The sequence below is a fragment of the Lagenorhynchus albirostris genome, chromosome 3 (genome assembly GCF_949774975.1).
Source record: "Lagenorhynchus albirostris chromosome 3, mLagAlb1.1, whole genome shotgun sequence".
Taxonomy (NCBI): domain Eukaryota; kingdom Metazoa; phylum Chordata; class Mammalia; order Artiodactyla; family Delphinidae; genus Lagenorhynchus; species Lagenorhynchus albirostris.
This window is the reverse complement of record NC_083097.1, coordinates 168,531,143-168,544,587: the sequence shown is the minus strand read 5'-3', so window position 1 is coordinate 168,544,587 and position 13,445 is coordinate 168,531,143. Positions and strand designations below refer to the sequence as shown.

The following is a 13,445-nucleotide window of genomic DNA, read 5'->3' as shown; positions in this document are numbered from 1 at the left end:
CGTTCACTTACTGGAAACTGAAGGGGCAAAATCAGACGACACACTGCATGGTGATAAGAGATGGTAAAGGTATGAATAATAACAAAGAATCAGGACAGAGGTCACCTTGGCAACAGGAGGGAGAGAAGATGTGGGAGAAGCACAGGAGATGCGGAGATGCCGACAGGTACCAGGGCCTACCTGTACACCTGGGGGCTAAGTCCACAGGTGTTTATATTGTTATTATTAATGTTGCAGCAAAACAGAAACAAGCAAACGGGCTTAGGCACAGACCAGCCAAACGGGCCTGAAAGAGATAAGCAACCTTGGTTATTCTGTAGCTGTTACTACTAACAAACACCTGTAGCTAGACCTGTCCTTGCCAAAGCTGATTACTCTAGGAATCCACGTGAATTAACACTCTGCACCTGGCACTCTTCTCCCCCTACACTCCCTTGTAGCGCTCTTTATTTCACAGGCCTATAACTTCAGGGATACCAGACCCGGTTGCCAGGCTGCCTAACGCTAGCTGTGACCACTTTGAAATAATGCAAGAAAAAAATGCAAGACCTTCACAACTTTGATCCTTATCACCCACCCCAGACCGAGAGTCCTGAGTATAAAAAACTTCTCTCTACCCTCTCGAGGGGGCACAGCTCTTGAGGCGCTAGCCTACTGTGTTCCCCCCTTTGCCTTGCAAAGAATCCAGCTATTCTTTTCCTCAAAACTTTCTCTCCATATTTCTGTTCCGCATCAGTGCACAGAGCCAAGATTATTTTGGCATCATTAACTTAATGCAAAAGTCACACGATTTAAGAGCAGCCCCACAGCAAGCACAGCACACCTCAGAGAGGACACACTACCCCCAGCACTACTGGAAGTGGGTCCCCTCCCCTCATGATCATGGCATCAACAGCTCCTGCTGTGGTAGTTCCATGGTCTGGAGGCCACCTGCATGGGGTGAGGGGGCAGTAAGACCCCAGGGCACCTCCCTTCACCTCCCTCGCAGGCTCAGCTTTGCACTCAGCTTGTCCCCCACCCCAGGTGATGCCCCTGCTTCAAGCTCCGTGGGCCATTTACAGGAGACAAAGACCCTCCTCCCAGAGTGTGAATGGGAGCCTGCAGGATCCCTGCTTCCACCTGTGTTCACGGATAACGTAGAGGAAAATTCTAGGGCACTTTTACGGTTTTAATAACTGGATCCTGCTTATTCCTTTCAGAAGACAGGCATTGAGACAGGCTGGGACCTGGGACCCTTTGCTGCAGTGCTTGCACCTGGACAGCCATCTCCTCCAGCAACAGATGCAAAGAAACGCTAAGGGACTAAAAATAACTGCACGCATGCGCAGTGGGGGCAAATTAAGAACAAGAAGATACAAAACGGCCAAAACCCAATTGCCACTTCCGAGGTATGGGAGCAAAAGCAGAGTCCTGTGCATGATCCCCGCACACTGCACCACCAAGGGGGTGGCCTAGACCATCTAAGCCGCCCCTCCGGCCCGACGCACCCACCTACCCACACCCTCACCCCCTTTAAGGGACCAGCCCGCCCCTCCTCCTGCATCCAGGAAAGGCACCAGTTACTTGTTCTCGCTCCCTCGTGCTGTAGCAGGAACCTCAATAAAGCCTTGCCTGAACTCTTCACCTGGCCCGATCAATTTCTACTGATTAAGGGCTCCAAGAACCCAGGTAACAGTTATCAGCTAATACCCTCATGGTAACACAATGTTTGTAAATTAATCAGAATTGAACACTAGTTGCTTTTACAGGTCACATTTTACAGAATTTTCATTAATCTGAATGCCACGTGTTAACAGGAAATGGAACAGGACCACAGCGTCAGGAACTCTGTAACTTGTATGGAAGAGTCACTATTATTTTTATAAACACATGAATCCACCTCTTTGTTGACCTTATTTCAGTGTACTGTCAAGTTTATCAGTGTAATAGCCACTTATCTTATCAGCAAAAGTGAGTTCAGCCATAGAGGGAGTAACTGCAATCTATGACGGACCGCCGGCAAACCCAGAGAATAATGAAGGGGCGCTTACTATTATAGGGAAAAGGAGTAGTTTGGAGGGGCTGTAATAACCGAGGAGTCCATTGGAGGAGCTGGGCGTCCAAAATATGGAGGCTTCTCAGTGCCTGGGCTGTCCTGGCCCAGAGAGGTTTTCTTCTTTCTGCTGGGTAGTAAGATGCGCCTTCCCGTTGGAGATGTAGACGGTGGTCTCTACCTGTTTGGAGTAATTGATGAAGCTTGGGGAGAAGGAGGGGGACGCAGAGAGCTCTCCCTATAGGCCCATTTCCACTCCAACTTTAGCTGAGCTTTCTTCAATTAATTCCACAGAACTTTCTGCATTTTCCCCACAACTGCAGTGGAAGACAGGACATTCCTGAGACCCTTCCCAGAACAACACAAGTCGAAACAACACGCTCCGCGCCAGGAGACCAAGAACAGACCTGAGGAACTTACTACTCTAAGTGGAAGGAGAAGGGGAAAGGATCCGTTATTTTCCCTTAACTGAAAACTGAAGCCAGAGTGAAAGCAGAACCGTCAGGTCCAGGGTGGGTCCCCTGCAGCCACCCCAACCGCCCTCCCCAAGTCCTGTCCTCCCTCCGACCCCACCCAGCAAAAGACTCGAGGAGGGACCCCCGCGTGGGTACGGGACAGGACGCCAAGACCCCACCCCAGGGCGGAGGGCTTATTGGGGTGGAGACTAGCAGGGGGAGCGGGGAGGGAGACGCGGGACCCCGTCAGCTTCCAGCGGGTTCCTTGCCGGTTCGAACCAGCCCCTCCTGGTTTCCGACCCCGGCTCGGGCACTCACCATCTCCACCTCGCTCAGAGCTCTCTCCGGCGTCATGTCAACGGCCCCGAGACTTGGGCAGGTGAGAGCGATGGGGGAACGTAAACCTGAGGCTGCGCGGGGCAGGCGCGCACGAGCTCGGAATGCGCACGAGCGCAGCAGAGGGCGGACAGCCTCTCCCTGGGGCAGAAATTGCGTCCGCCCCCGATCTTGATTGGACAGTAATCCTTGCCCCGCCCGCACGCTCAATTCTCCTCACCCCATCCTACTCTGATTGCAAGTTGTCCGGACCCCGCCCAGTCGCCGCTGATTGGACATTTTAACCAGACCCCGCCCCTACTCCTGAGTGATAGGCCACAGGGACACGCGTAGCTTATCCGATCGCCTGGAACTTGGGCTCCCTGCTTGGCCGACCCTGTGGCAACTGCCCACAGCTGGGCGGCTCCTTTGTGTCCTCCTCCTGCACCTGGTAGTCCACACTCAATTTCCCCGCTGTTCGCTACGTAGACGGAGTAAGGATGAGAAAAGGCGGGACATTGCAAGGGCCGAGGTCACTGTGGAAATGTTCCCTTTAAAAACAAAGACTCGCAGTTAACATCACCACGTGCAAAGCATGTTCACCTTTGACACGGGAAAGCCCCTCCCTTCGTCCCCTCCCCCGCCTCTGGGGCTTGAGATCAGCAACCCAAGGGCCAGGGACCTTTCCCCCGTGGGAAGTCGGACCCGGAGGCCCCAGCGGGCGTGCAGAACTCGTGTCAGCATATCCACAGTTGTGAGATGCCACAGTTCTCAGGTGTGCATTTTAAACTGCAAGGAAATGTTTTTTAGTTCCGTTTTTTATTGTGTCGCTAGAAAACTGTGAAATACAAAAAGGCTGGGATATCCCTAAAGCAACTGAACTATTTTAACTGACATAAGAAAAAGCAAGAAAAGCTTAAATAAGTTTCCATTGGACCTGAAAACTGTTAATATTCTGATTAAATTAGGCGAAAACACTTAATAGCATTTCATATGACTGCTCATTTCAGAAAATACCTTTCATGAATACTGCTGATTTGTAAAACTGTTGTCTTCCCTGGGACCTCGAGGGAAGGTTGTTTGGTTTTCTTAAAGGAGCTGGTGTCCGCCAGTTTGTCAGCCAGTTGTCTGTGTTCTTCTTGGCTTGTGGCAGGGTCTTGCTTGCCAAGGGGGTTAATAACCTCTGGGTCTCTGGAATGGGAAATAGTTCTTGCAGCGATTCTTGACTGATTTGAGTACGTGTGACATTTGTTTTATTTGTTGATACGAATCGTTGTCATCTCTTGTTGGAGTAGCAGTTCTTGAGGTGGAATACAAAGGCTTTTTGGAAGCAGGTAAGTTACTGGGTAAACTTGAGGATGGAAGGGCAGTTATCTGCTGGCCTACTGGCCTGGGAGTTACAGGGAGAGGACAGAGGCCTGAGCTAGAGACGTCTGAGGGGTGGTTATTGTTTTGGTTTGTTAATGGAATGGAGCTAATTTTTAAACTCTTAAAATTGTCGTGATTTTTTGAATGAAAAGTAGATTTGGATTGTTATTAATTTCTATAAGGGGTACATTTTGGTTAGGGGAAATAGAACCGAATTGCTAGTGTGCAAGTTTAACAATAAAAATTGAGCATATTTCATTTTGTGTTTCGGAGAGTATTCTGTATGAGGGAGCTGTTTGTTTCCCTACGTGAGGCATGAGCCAAAGATCAGTTTTGTCCATTGCTGGAGAAAGAATCAAAGAAATGGAGCCGTGCTCCCCAAAGCGTGCTGCTTGTCTGATCTTGAGAGTGCCAGCGCAGACAGCAGCTTTCTGACCTAGAGTTCTTCAGATTTGCAAACGGACAGTGGTTTCAAGACTTGACGCTGACGTCAGAGTCTAATATGAGTGATGGTTACACTGATTGGTAGACGGGATCCCAGCTGAGTGAGGTGATGTGAATAGTTAGTAGATGCCGTGCAGTCACTGGACGGTAACAACACCGCGCCATCTGCCAGGTAAAGCGGCAAATTACTCTTGAGTTTATTGGAAAAGTCTTCTGTTGATGAAGCTTCTAGGGGAAGATGTGCTTTGACAGGCTTTTGAAAGTGGGTCACCTTCCCCTATACTCTCCTGGTTTGTTACTTTCTGTAGACAAAGAAAATCAGTTGATTTTTAAAAATTATTTATTTATTTATTTTTGGCTGCGTTGGGTCTTCGTTGCTGCCCACGGGCTTTCTCTAGTTGCGGCGAGCGGGGGTTACTCTTCGTTGTGGTGCGCGGGCTTCTCATTGCGGTGGCTTCTCTAGTTGCGGAGCACGGGCTCTAGCCCCGCGGGCTTGAGTAGTTGCAGCACATGGGCTCAGTAGTTGTGGCTGGCGGGCTCTAGAGCGCAGGGTCAATAGTTGTGGCACACGGGCTTAGTTGCTCCGTGGCATGTGGGATCTTCCTGGACCAAGGGTCGAACTCGTGTCCCTTGCATTGGCAGGCGGATTCTTAACCACTGCGCCACCAGGAATATCCCAGCTGATACGTTTTTAAGGGCATCTGGTTGAAGCTAGCGTTTGTCCACTTCAAGTCCTTTATTAAAAGACACACCAGGTACCAGAGCTACAACAAGAGCTGCCTCGGGCCTATGAACCCCTGGTAGTATTTAGCCAGACCCGTGAGCTCAGCACTCAAGGTAGATTGACTGCCACTCGGAAGCCTCTGGACACTGAACCCCAGCAGTTAGTGGCTTATCTGCTCACACTGCTGATGGCTGGGTGACTTCACCCAGAAGCACAGACGGCCTTTTGGAGGTGGGGGCAGTGGGCTGGCTGTGTCTGGCTGGTTGTTGACACCTTTTTGTAGTTGTCTTTTCTGCACTGGCTGCACCCATTTAGTCTGGGGGCCTCGGCACTGTCACAGTCTTGTGATTGTCTCACTGTAACCAAATGCCACACACATTCCCAATCTGATGGTTTTGTTCTCCAATTGGTTTTTTTTTTTTTTTTTTTTTTTTTTGCGGTACACAGGCCTCTCACTGTTGTGGCCTCTCCCGTTGCGGAGCACAGGCTCTGGACACGCAGGCTCAACGGCCATGGCTCACGGGCCTAGCTGCTCCGTGGCATGTGGGATCTTCCCGGACCGGGGCACGAACCTGTGTCCCCTACATCGGCAGGCGGACTCCCAACCACTGCGCCACCAGGGAAGCCCCAATTGGTCTTTTTTTTAAATAAATAAAAAAATATATATATATTTATTTATTATCTTTGGCTGCGTTGGGTCTTCGTTGCTGCGCGGAGGCTTTCTCTAGTTGCAGTCAGCAGGGACTACCCTTCGCTGTGGTGTGAGGGCTTCTCATTGCAGTGGCTTCTCTTGTTGTGGAGCACGGGCTCTAGGCACATGGGCTTATTAGTTGCGGCATGTGGGTTCAGTAGCTGTGGCTCACGGGCTCTAGAGCACAGGCTCAGTAGTTGTGGTGCATGGACTTAGTTGCTACGCGGCATGTGGGATCTTCCCAGACCAGGGATTGAATCCATGTCCTCTGCATTGGCAGGCGGATTCTTAACCACTGCACCACCCAGGGAAGCCCCTTCAATTGGTCATTTGAAGCATTTAGTTTGAATGTGGCATTTTGTACCTTTCTTTTGGCAAAACATAGGTCTATTTATAAGCATTTTTATATTTTCTTCCTTAAACGTGGCTTGTGTATTTCTGCTATAAAATACAGCAATAACTGGGGAGTGCTGCAAGGTGTGTTCTTAAGCACAGGGTCTGCATCATGCGAGGGTCAATAAAATTCACAGAAATTTAAAAAACAATACCCTCCAACTTGAGATGGAATAAAAAACTATAAACTTCTATACAGTTGACCATTTTACTTATAACCAGAAAATTTCATTTTCTGTTTCATTTTCTGTTCTAGCTGCTTTTGTTGCAAAAACTCCTATATATCCTGGTTTCCCCCCTTCCTCTTCAGAGCAGTCTCTCAGAGTTATTTGAGATGCTGTCTCCCGGGCCTGAAGTCCTATGAATGTCCACCGAATAAAACATAATTCTCAACTTTTAAGTTGTGCATTTTTTTTAGTTGACAATAGCCTGTATCTTCATTTCCTTTAATTATCCCCAAGTGTTCTCTATAGCTGGTTGTCCTAACCAAGATCCAACACAAACCATTTGTTGCATCTTCTTTTTTTTATTTTTAGAGTATTAAACAGTAAAATTGATTTAATTCTTTCAGTGTGCAGTTCTATGAATTTTAGTATAAGGATAGTGTTTAGTGTCAGCAGAGCTGAATTGTGCACCCCCCAATTCATTTGTTAAAGCCCTGACCCCCAACATCTCAGAATGTGACTATATTTGGAGACGGGGATCTTGAAAAAGGTGATTAGGTTAAAATGAGATCCTAATCCTCATTTTATTTTTTTCCCTTTTTTTTTTTTTTCTGGCCACGCCCCGAGGCATTCAGGGTCTTAGTTCCAAGACTGGGTATTGAACTCGGCGCCCAGGCAGTGAAACGGCTGAGTCCTAACCACTGGACCGCCAGGGAATTCCCCTAATCCTCATTTTACTCCAACACTAATCCAATCTGACTGGTGTCCTCATAAGAAGAGATTAGGACACACACACACACACACACACACACACACACACACACACACACACACACACACACACACACACACACACACAAGGACCACCACGCGAGGACACGGGGAGAAGGGGAGAATACAGCCAACTACAAGCCAAGGTGAGGTCTCAGAAAGAACCGACACTGCTGACACCTGGATCTTAGAAGTCTGAACTTCTAAGCCTCTAGAATCGGAAGAAAAATAAACTTCTGCTGTTTAAGCCACCCAGTCTGTGGTATTTTGCTATGGCAGCCCCAGCAAATTAATACATCTAGTAATCAAGACAGTGTTGTATTGCCATAAGGACAGTTGACTCAATCAATGAATGGAATTTAAATATCCAGTGGTAGACCCTACATATATGCTCCATTAATTTTGCCAAAAGGCAATTCAAGGTAGAAATGGTTCTGGAACACCTGGAAATCCATATAAAAATAAACTCTAATCCCAATTTCACACTATAAACAAAAATTATTTTGAGATGGATTATAGATCTAAATGTAAAAGCTAAAGTACAAAGCTTTTTATTTATTGAAGTACCGTTGATTTACAACTAGAGTTGTAAATAGTTTGTTTCTGGTGTACAACAAAGTGATTCAGTTATACATATCTATCTATCTATATTCTTTTTCAGATTCTTTTCCCTTATAGGTTATTACAAATTGAGTATAAAATTCCCTGTGCTATAGAGCAGGACCTTGTTGTTTATCTATTTCATATATAGTAGTATCTGTTAATCCCAAACTCCTAATTTATACCACCTTTCCTCTTTGGTAACCATAAGTTTGTTTTCTATGTCTGTGAGGCTATTTCTGTTTTGTAAATAAGTTCATTTATATCATTTTTTAAGATTCAACATATAAGTGATATCATATGGTATTTGTCTTTCTCTGTCTGGCTTACTTCACTTAGTATGATAATCTCTAAGTCCATCCATGTTGCTGCAAATGGCATTATCTCATTCCTTTTTTATGGCTGAGGAGTATTCCACTGTGTAGGTGTATATATATATATATCTCACATCTTCTTTATCCATTCATCTGTCAGTGGACACTGTGGTTGCTTCCATGTCTTAGCTATTGTAAATAATGCTCCTGTGAACAATGGGGTGCATGTATCTTTTCAGATTAGAGTTTTTTTGTCTTTTCCGGCTATATGCCCAGGAGTGGGATTACTGGATCATATGGTAACTCTATTTTTCGTTGTTAAAGGAACCTCCAGGGACTTCCCTGGTGGTCCAGCGGTTAAGACTCCATGCTCCCAATGCAGGGGGGCCAGGTTCCATCCCCTGTCAGGAAAATAGATCCCGAATGCATGCCGACACTAAGAGTCTGCATGCCACAACTAAAGATCCCACATGCCGCAACTAAGATCCCTTGTGCCGAAACTAAGACCCGGTGCACCAAAATAAAAACAAATAAATATTTTAAAAAATAATAAAGGACCCTCCATACTGTTCTCCATAGTGGCTGTACTAATTTACATTCCCACCAACAGTGTAGGAGGGTTCCCTTTTCTCCACACCCTCTCCAGCATTTATCGTTTGTAGATTTTTAGATGATGGCCATTCTGACTGATGTGGGGTGATACCTCATTGCAGTTTTGATTTGAATTTCTCTAATAATTAGTGATGTTGAGCATCTTTTCATGTGCCTGTTGGCCCATCTGTAAAATGCAAACCTTTGAGAAGGAAACATTAGGGTCTATCCTTGAGTTCTAGGAACAAAGAATTATTAGATAGAACCCAGGAAGCATGAGCTACAAAAGAAGAAAAAAAAGATAAAATAGATTTCATTAAGCTATAAGTTAAAAAATGGAACAAGTCTTGGCTGTTTTGAGATGCAGGGATTTTTTTTATTTTATTTTTTATCTATTTATTTATTTTTGGCTGCGTTGGGTCTTTGTTTCTGTGCGAGGGCTTTCTCCAGTTGTGGCAAGCGGTGCGCGGGCCTCTCACTGTCACGGCCTCTCCCGTTATGGAGCACAGGCTCCAGACGCGCAGGCTCAGTAGTTGTGGCTCACGGGCTTAGTTGCTCCGCGGCATGTGGGATCCTCCCAGACCAGGGCTCGAACCCGTGTCCCCTGCATTGGCAGGCAGACTCTTAACCACTGCGCCACCAGGGAAGCCCAGGGATTATTATTATTCACCTATGGTGAGGCCAGCAGTTTAGGTGAGTGCCACTGAAAAGATAATGTATTCTCACACACACACCCCGCTCCAGGGGAGGGGGCACACAGGGCCAGACGGGGAAGCACCAGGCATGCTCAGGAGGCAGAGGGATGAAGGGAGAATGTGGGCAAGAAGCTTTATTGCGGTTCCCTGGGGAAGGAGCCGGCAGGCAGGATGAGCAGGCTCAGGATCGGCTAGTTTGCATGATTCCAGGGCTCTGGGGAGGAGGGGCTGCTGGGGTGACTAGGACAGGAGGACAGTGGCCCTGAGTGTGGGAGCCCCGTAGAGGAGGGGCTGGGATGCAGCTCTGCACTGGCTGGTTTGTGTGTGAAAGGTGAACTCATGGGTGAGTTGTTTACTGTCTAGGGATTGGCCACCCCTGGGAGGGGCAGATCCCTCTAGGGTCAGAGGTCGCGGCTGTCAGAGCATCAGGACACAGAAAATTTTAAAAAGCCTTGAGTAATGCATTGGTGAGGAGGTGGAGAAAGTGGAACCCCTGTACACTTCTGGTGGGAGTGTAAGATGGGGCAGGTGCTATGGAAATGTTTTGTGGTTCCTCAAAAAGTTAAACAGAGAATTAGCATATGATCCATTAATTCCACTCCTAGGTATTGTGAAAATAAACAAAATCCTCACTTAAAATTTCGGGAGGCCAGAAGGGGGAGCTCTTAAGCCTTTCTAACTCAATAGGAAGAGACATATCTTTGCATCTCTAGCAGGGAGGTTACTACTTTACTACTCAGCAGGAGGAGGAAGAATTTCTCCTCGCCTGGCAACAGCCCAGCCAATGAGAGAGCCTCAGCACTCAGCCAATGAAAAACCACTACAGTCTGAACCCCCAGTTTCCTCCTGGGGGTTTCCTGGACTCTGTTTATAACAGCCCCTCCCAACTCCCCCTTCTCCTCTATAGAAGAATCCTATTCTCTTTGGTCCTCCAGACTTGCCTGTGGCTCACCATAAATTACAAGTCCGGGACTGCAATTTTGCTGTTCCCAAATAAACCCATTTTGCTGTTTTATAGCTTTAGGTCAACAATATATCCAAAGGAATTGAAAACAAGTACTCAAACAGATACTTGTGTATCAATGTTCACTGCAGTATTATTCACAACTGAAAGGTGGAAACAGCTCAAGTGTCCATCAACAGATGGGTGGATAAACCCAATGTGAGCCATCAACACAGCAGAATATTATTCTGTCTTGAAAAGGAATGAAGCACTGACACATGGTATGTGGACAGAACTTGAAAACAAGATGCTCAGTGAGAGAAGCCAGACACAAAAGGACACATAGTGTGTGACTCCATTTATGCGAAACGTCCATAACAGGGAAATCCTGTTTATTTTTCTTCATGCTTATAAGGCTGTCAAATGATACACCCATATTTAGGGTTTTCTTATGATGTTTCTAATTTTTTCCAAAAGTGGGATCATTTCATACACACTTCTGTGCAACTATATCTTTTTCTTTTACTAAATAATAAATATGATAATTGGCCCAAACCAAAGCACAGGGTCTAACTCTTTGAAGGTTAAGGACTTTTTTGGCAATTCATTGTCAATAAAAAGATCCTCTCAATCCAAATACCGCATCCCCCAGAGCCCTCCCTCAAGACAAACACCATCACCAGAATTCTGTATAACCTTACAAAGACTTTTTGTGTGCGCACAAAGAAAAATGCAGCATATTCCTCTAATAAATACTTGTTAAGTGTCTCCTATGTCCCAGACTGTTCTCCAAACTGGACAGTATGGTAGTAAATGATCGCAAAAATCCTTTACCCTTCTTAGATTCCAGTGAGGAGGGACAGGAAATAACCGTATTAACAAATAGCATATATAATAAATATAATATATCCCAGTATGGGGGCACATGTTAAGGGCACAGTACACAGGTAAGGAACAGGGGAGTGTCTGTGAGCAGCTGTCCTCTGCTGCCTCTCCCAGGCCCAGCACAGCTGTTTGATTCCCATCACACACAGGGAAGCCTCTGCTCTGCCCTGACCCCCACCTCACCCACACCCCACCTCCCCAGAGAGCCAGCCCCAACCTTTTCCAGGTTCTAGAAGGAATGCTTCTGGTGCTGGAGGGCTCACCCAGGGTGACTGAACAGGGGTTGGGACAAGGCTGGGGATGTGTTTACGAGATCTAGAAAGTGAAAAGCCAATCCACAGAATAGGAGGAAATAATTGGAAATCATATATCTGATAAGGGAACTGTATCTAGAATGGATTTTTAAACACTCCTACAACTCAAGAATAAAAAGATAACTTATCCAATAAAAGTGGGCAAAGGAGCTAAAGAGACATTTCTCCAAGAAAGATACACAGGGAGCCAATAAACACATGAAAAGATGCTCAACACCATGAGCCACCAGGGAAGTGCAAACCCAAACCACGACGAGGTATCACTCACACCCACTAGGGCAGTTGGAATCAAAAAGTCAAATAACAACGAGTCTTGGTGACACGTGGAGAAATCAGAATCCTCATTCACTGCTAGTGTGAATGTAAAATGGTGTAGCTGCTGTGGAAAAAGGTCTGGCAGTTCCTCAAATGAGTAAACATACAGTTACCACATGACCCAGCAATTCCACTCCCAGGGATCTAGCAAAAGAGTTGAGAACAGCTTCGAACACATACTTGTACACAAATGTTCACAACAGCCAAAAGGTGTTAGCCACCCAAGTGTCCATCAGCAGATGAATGGATAAACATGGGGTCCATCCTTACACGGGAATATTATCTAGCCTTAAAAAGGAAGGAAATTCTGACACAGGCTACAACATGGATGAACCATGAAAACATTATGAAAGAAGCCAATCGTAAAAGACCACATTCTATATGATTCTATTCATATGAAATACCCCAAAGAAGGAAATCTATAGAGAAAGAAGGCAGATTAGTGGTTGCTTAGGGTTGGGGTAGGGGTTGGGGAGATAGGGGGTGACAGGTAAAAGGTATAGGCTTTCTTTCTGAGGTAGAGAAGATATTCTAAAGATGTCTGTGATGACGGTTGTACAACTCTGTGAATACGAAAAGCCACTAAGCGTACACTTTAAATGGTGAATTGTATGGTATGTGAGTTATAGTTCAATGAAGCTGTTTTTAAAAAAATACACACTAAACTCTTTAAATAAAAACAAGATATGTGGCTACTGGCTATTATATTGGAGAGCACATGCCTCCGTGAAAGAAAAACAACAGGAAAACCACAGTGTGTAGGACACTGAAAATTTCCAGAATTCACTCTGAGAAGTCAGACATGGTAGGAAAAAAAGAACTGTGGACTAAAATTAATAGAAGAATCAAATCTTCTAGTTCTGCAAAACCTGGCCAGGGAATCTTGCCATAGAAGGAAACTTCAAAAAGATGAAAAGCTAACTTCGGTGAGTAAGGTGAACCCAGCTAACACAACTGAGGGCTGACTCAACCCTTCCATGTGACCATGAACTTCAGAGCTATTGCCCAGAATGGGGGAGAACAGCCCTTCTCAGACCCTGGGAGCCATTCCAACAACAATCTGGCAGTTTCTATTACAATGTAAAACGTACATGTCAGTGGTCATTCGGGCTTACAGATCACACGTCGATACACGCAGAGATCTGAAAACCCCACAAGCACCTGGAAATTCTGATGGCTTTCAATGGGCCCAACCAAGTGACATGGGGACTGGCATGGGACCTCTTTTCACAGTATACCGTTTGGTACCATACTTTGCCCAGTTTTCCACACAGAGAATTTGTTCAATTAGCGACAAAAATCACCTAAGTGTTCCACGTAAATTGTGAATATTTAAACATGGGGCTCCATAAAAATTGTGTCACCAAACTGTTAATGATCCTGTGATTGTGCACCGCCTCTCTGGACCACTGTCACAGCTGCATACAGGAT

General features: G+C 46.0%; 1 long non-coding RNA gene across 1 annotated transcript; it reads right to left on the bottom strand.

Moving 5' to 3' along the window:
* Positions 1–202: 202 nt before the first annotated feature.
* On the bottom strand, positions 203–2,878 carry LOC132517775 (uncharacterized). Its single transcript, XR_009539821.1, has 3 exons — positions 2,806–2,878; positions 2,031–2,213; positions 203–286 (listed from the first exon to the last, which is right to left on the bottom strand). It is a non-coding gene; the product is annotated as an uncharacterized LOC132517775 (long non-coding RNA).
* Between the last annotated feature and the right edge of the window lie 10,567 nt (positions 2,879–13,445).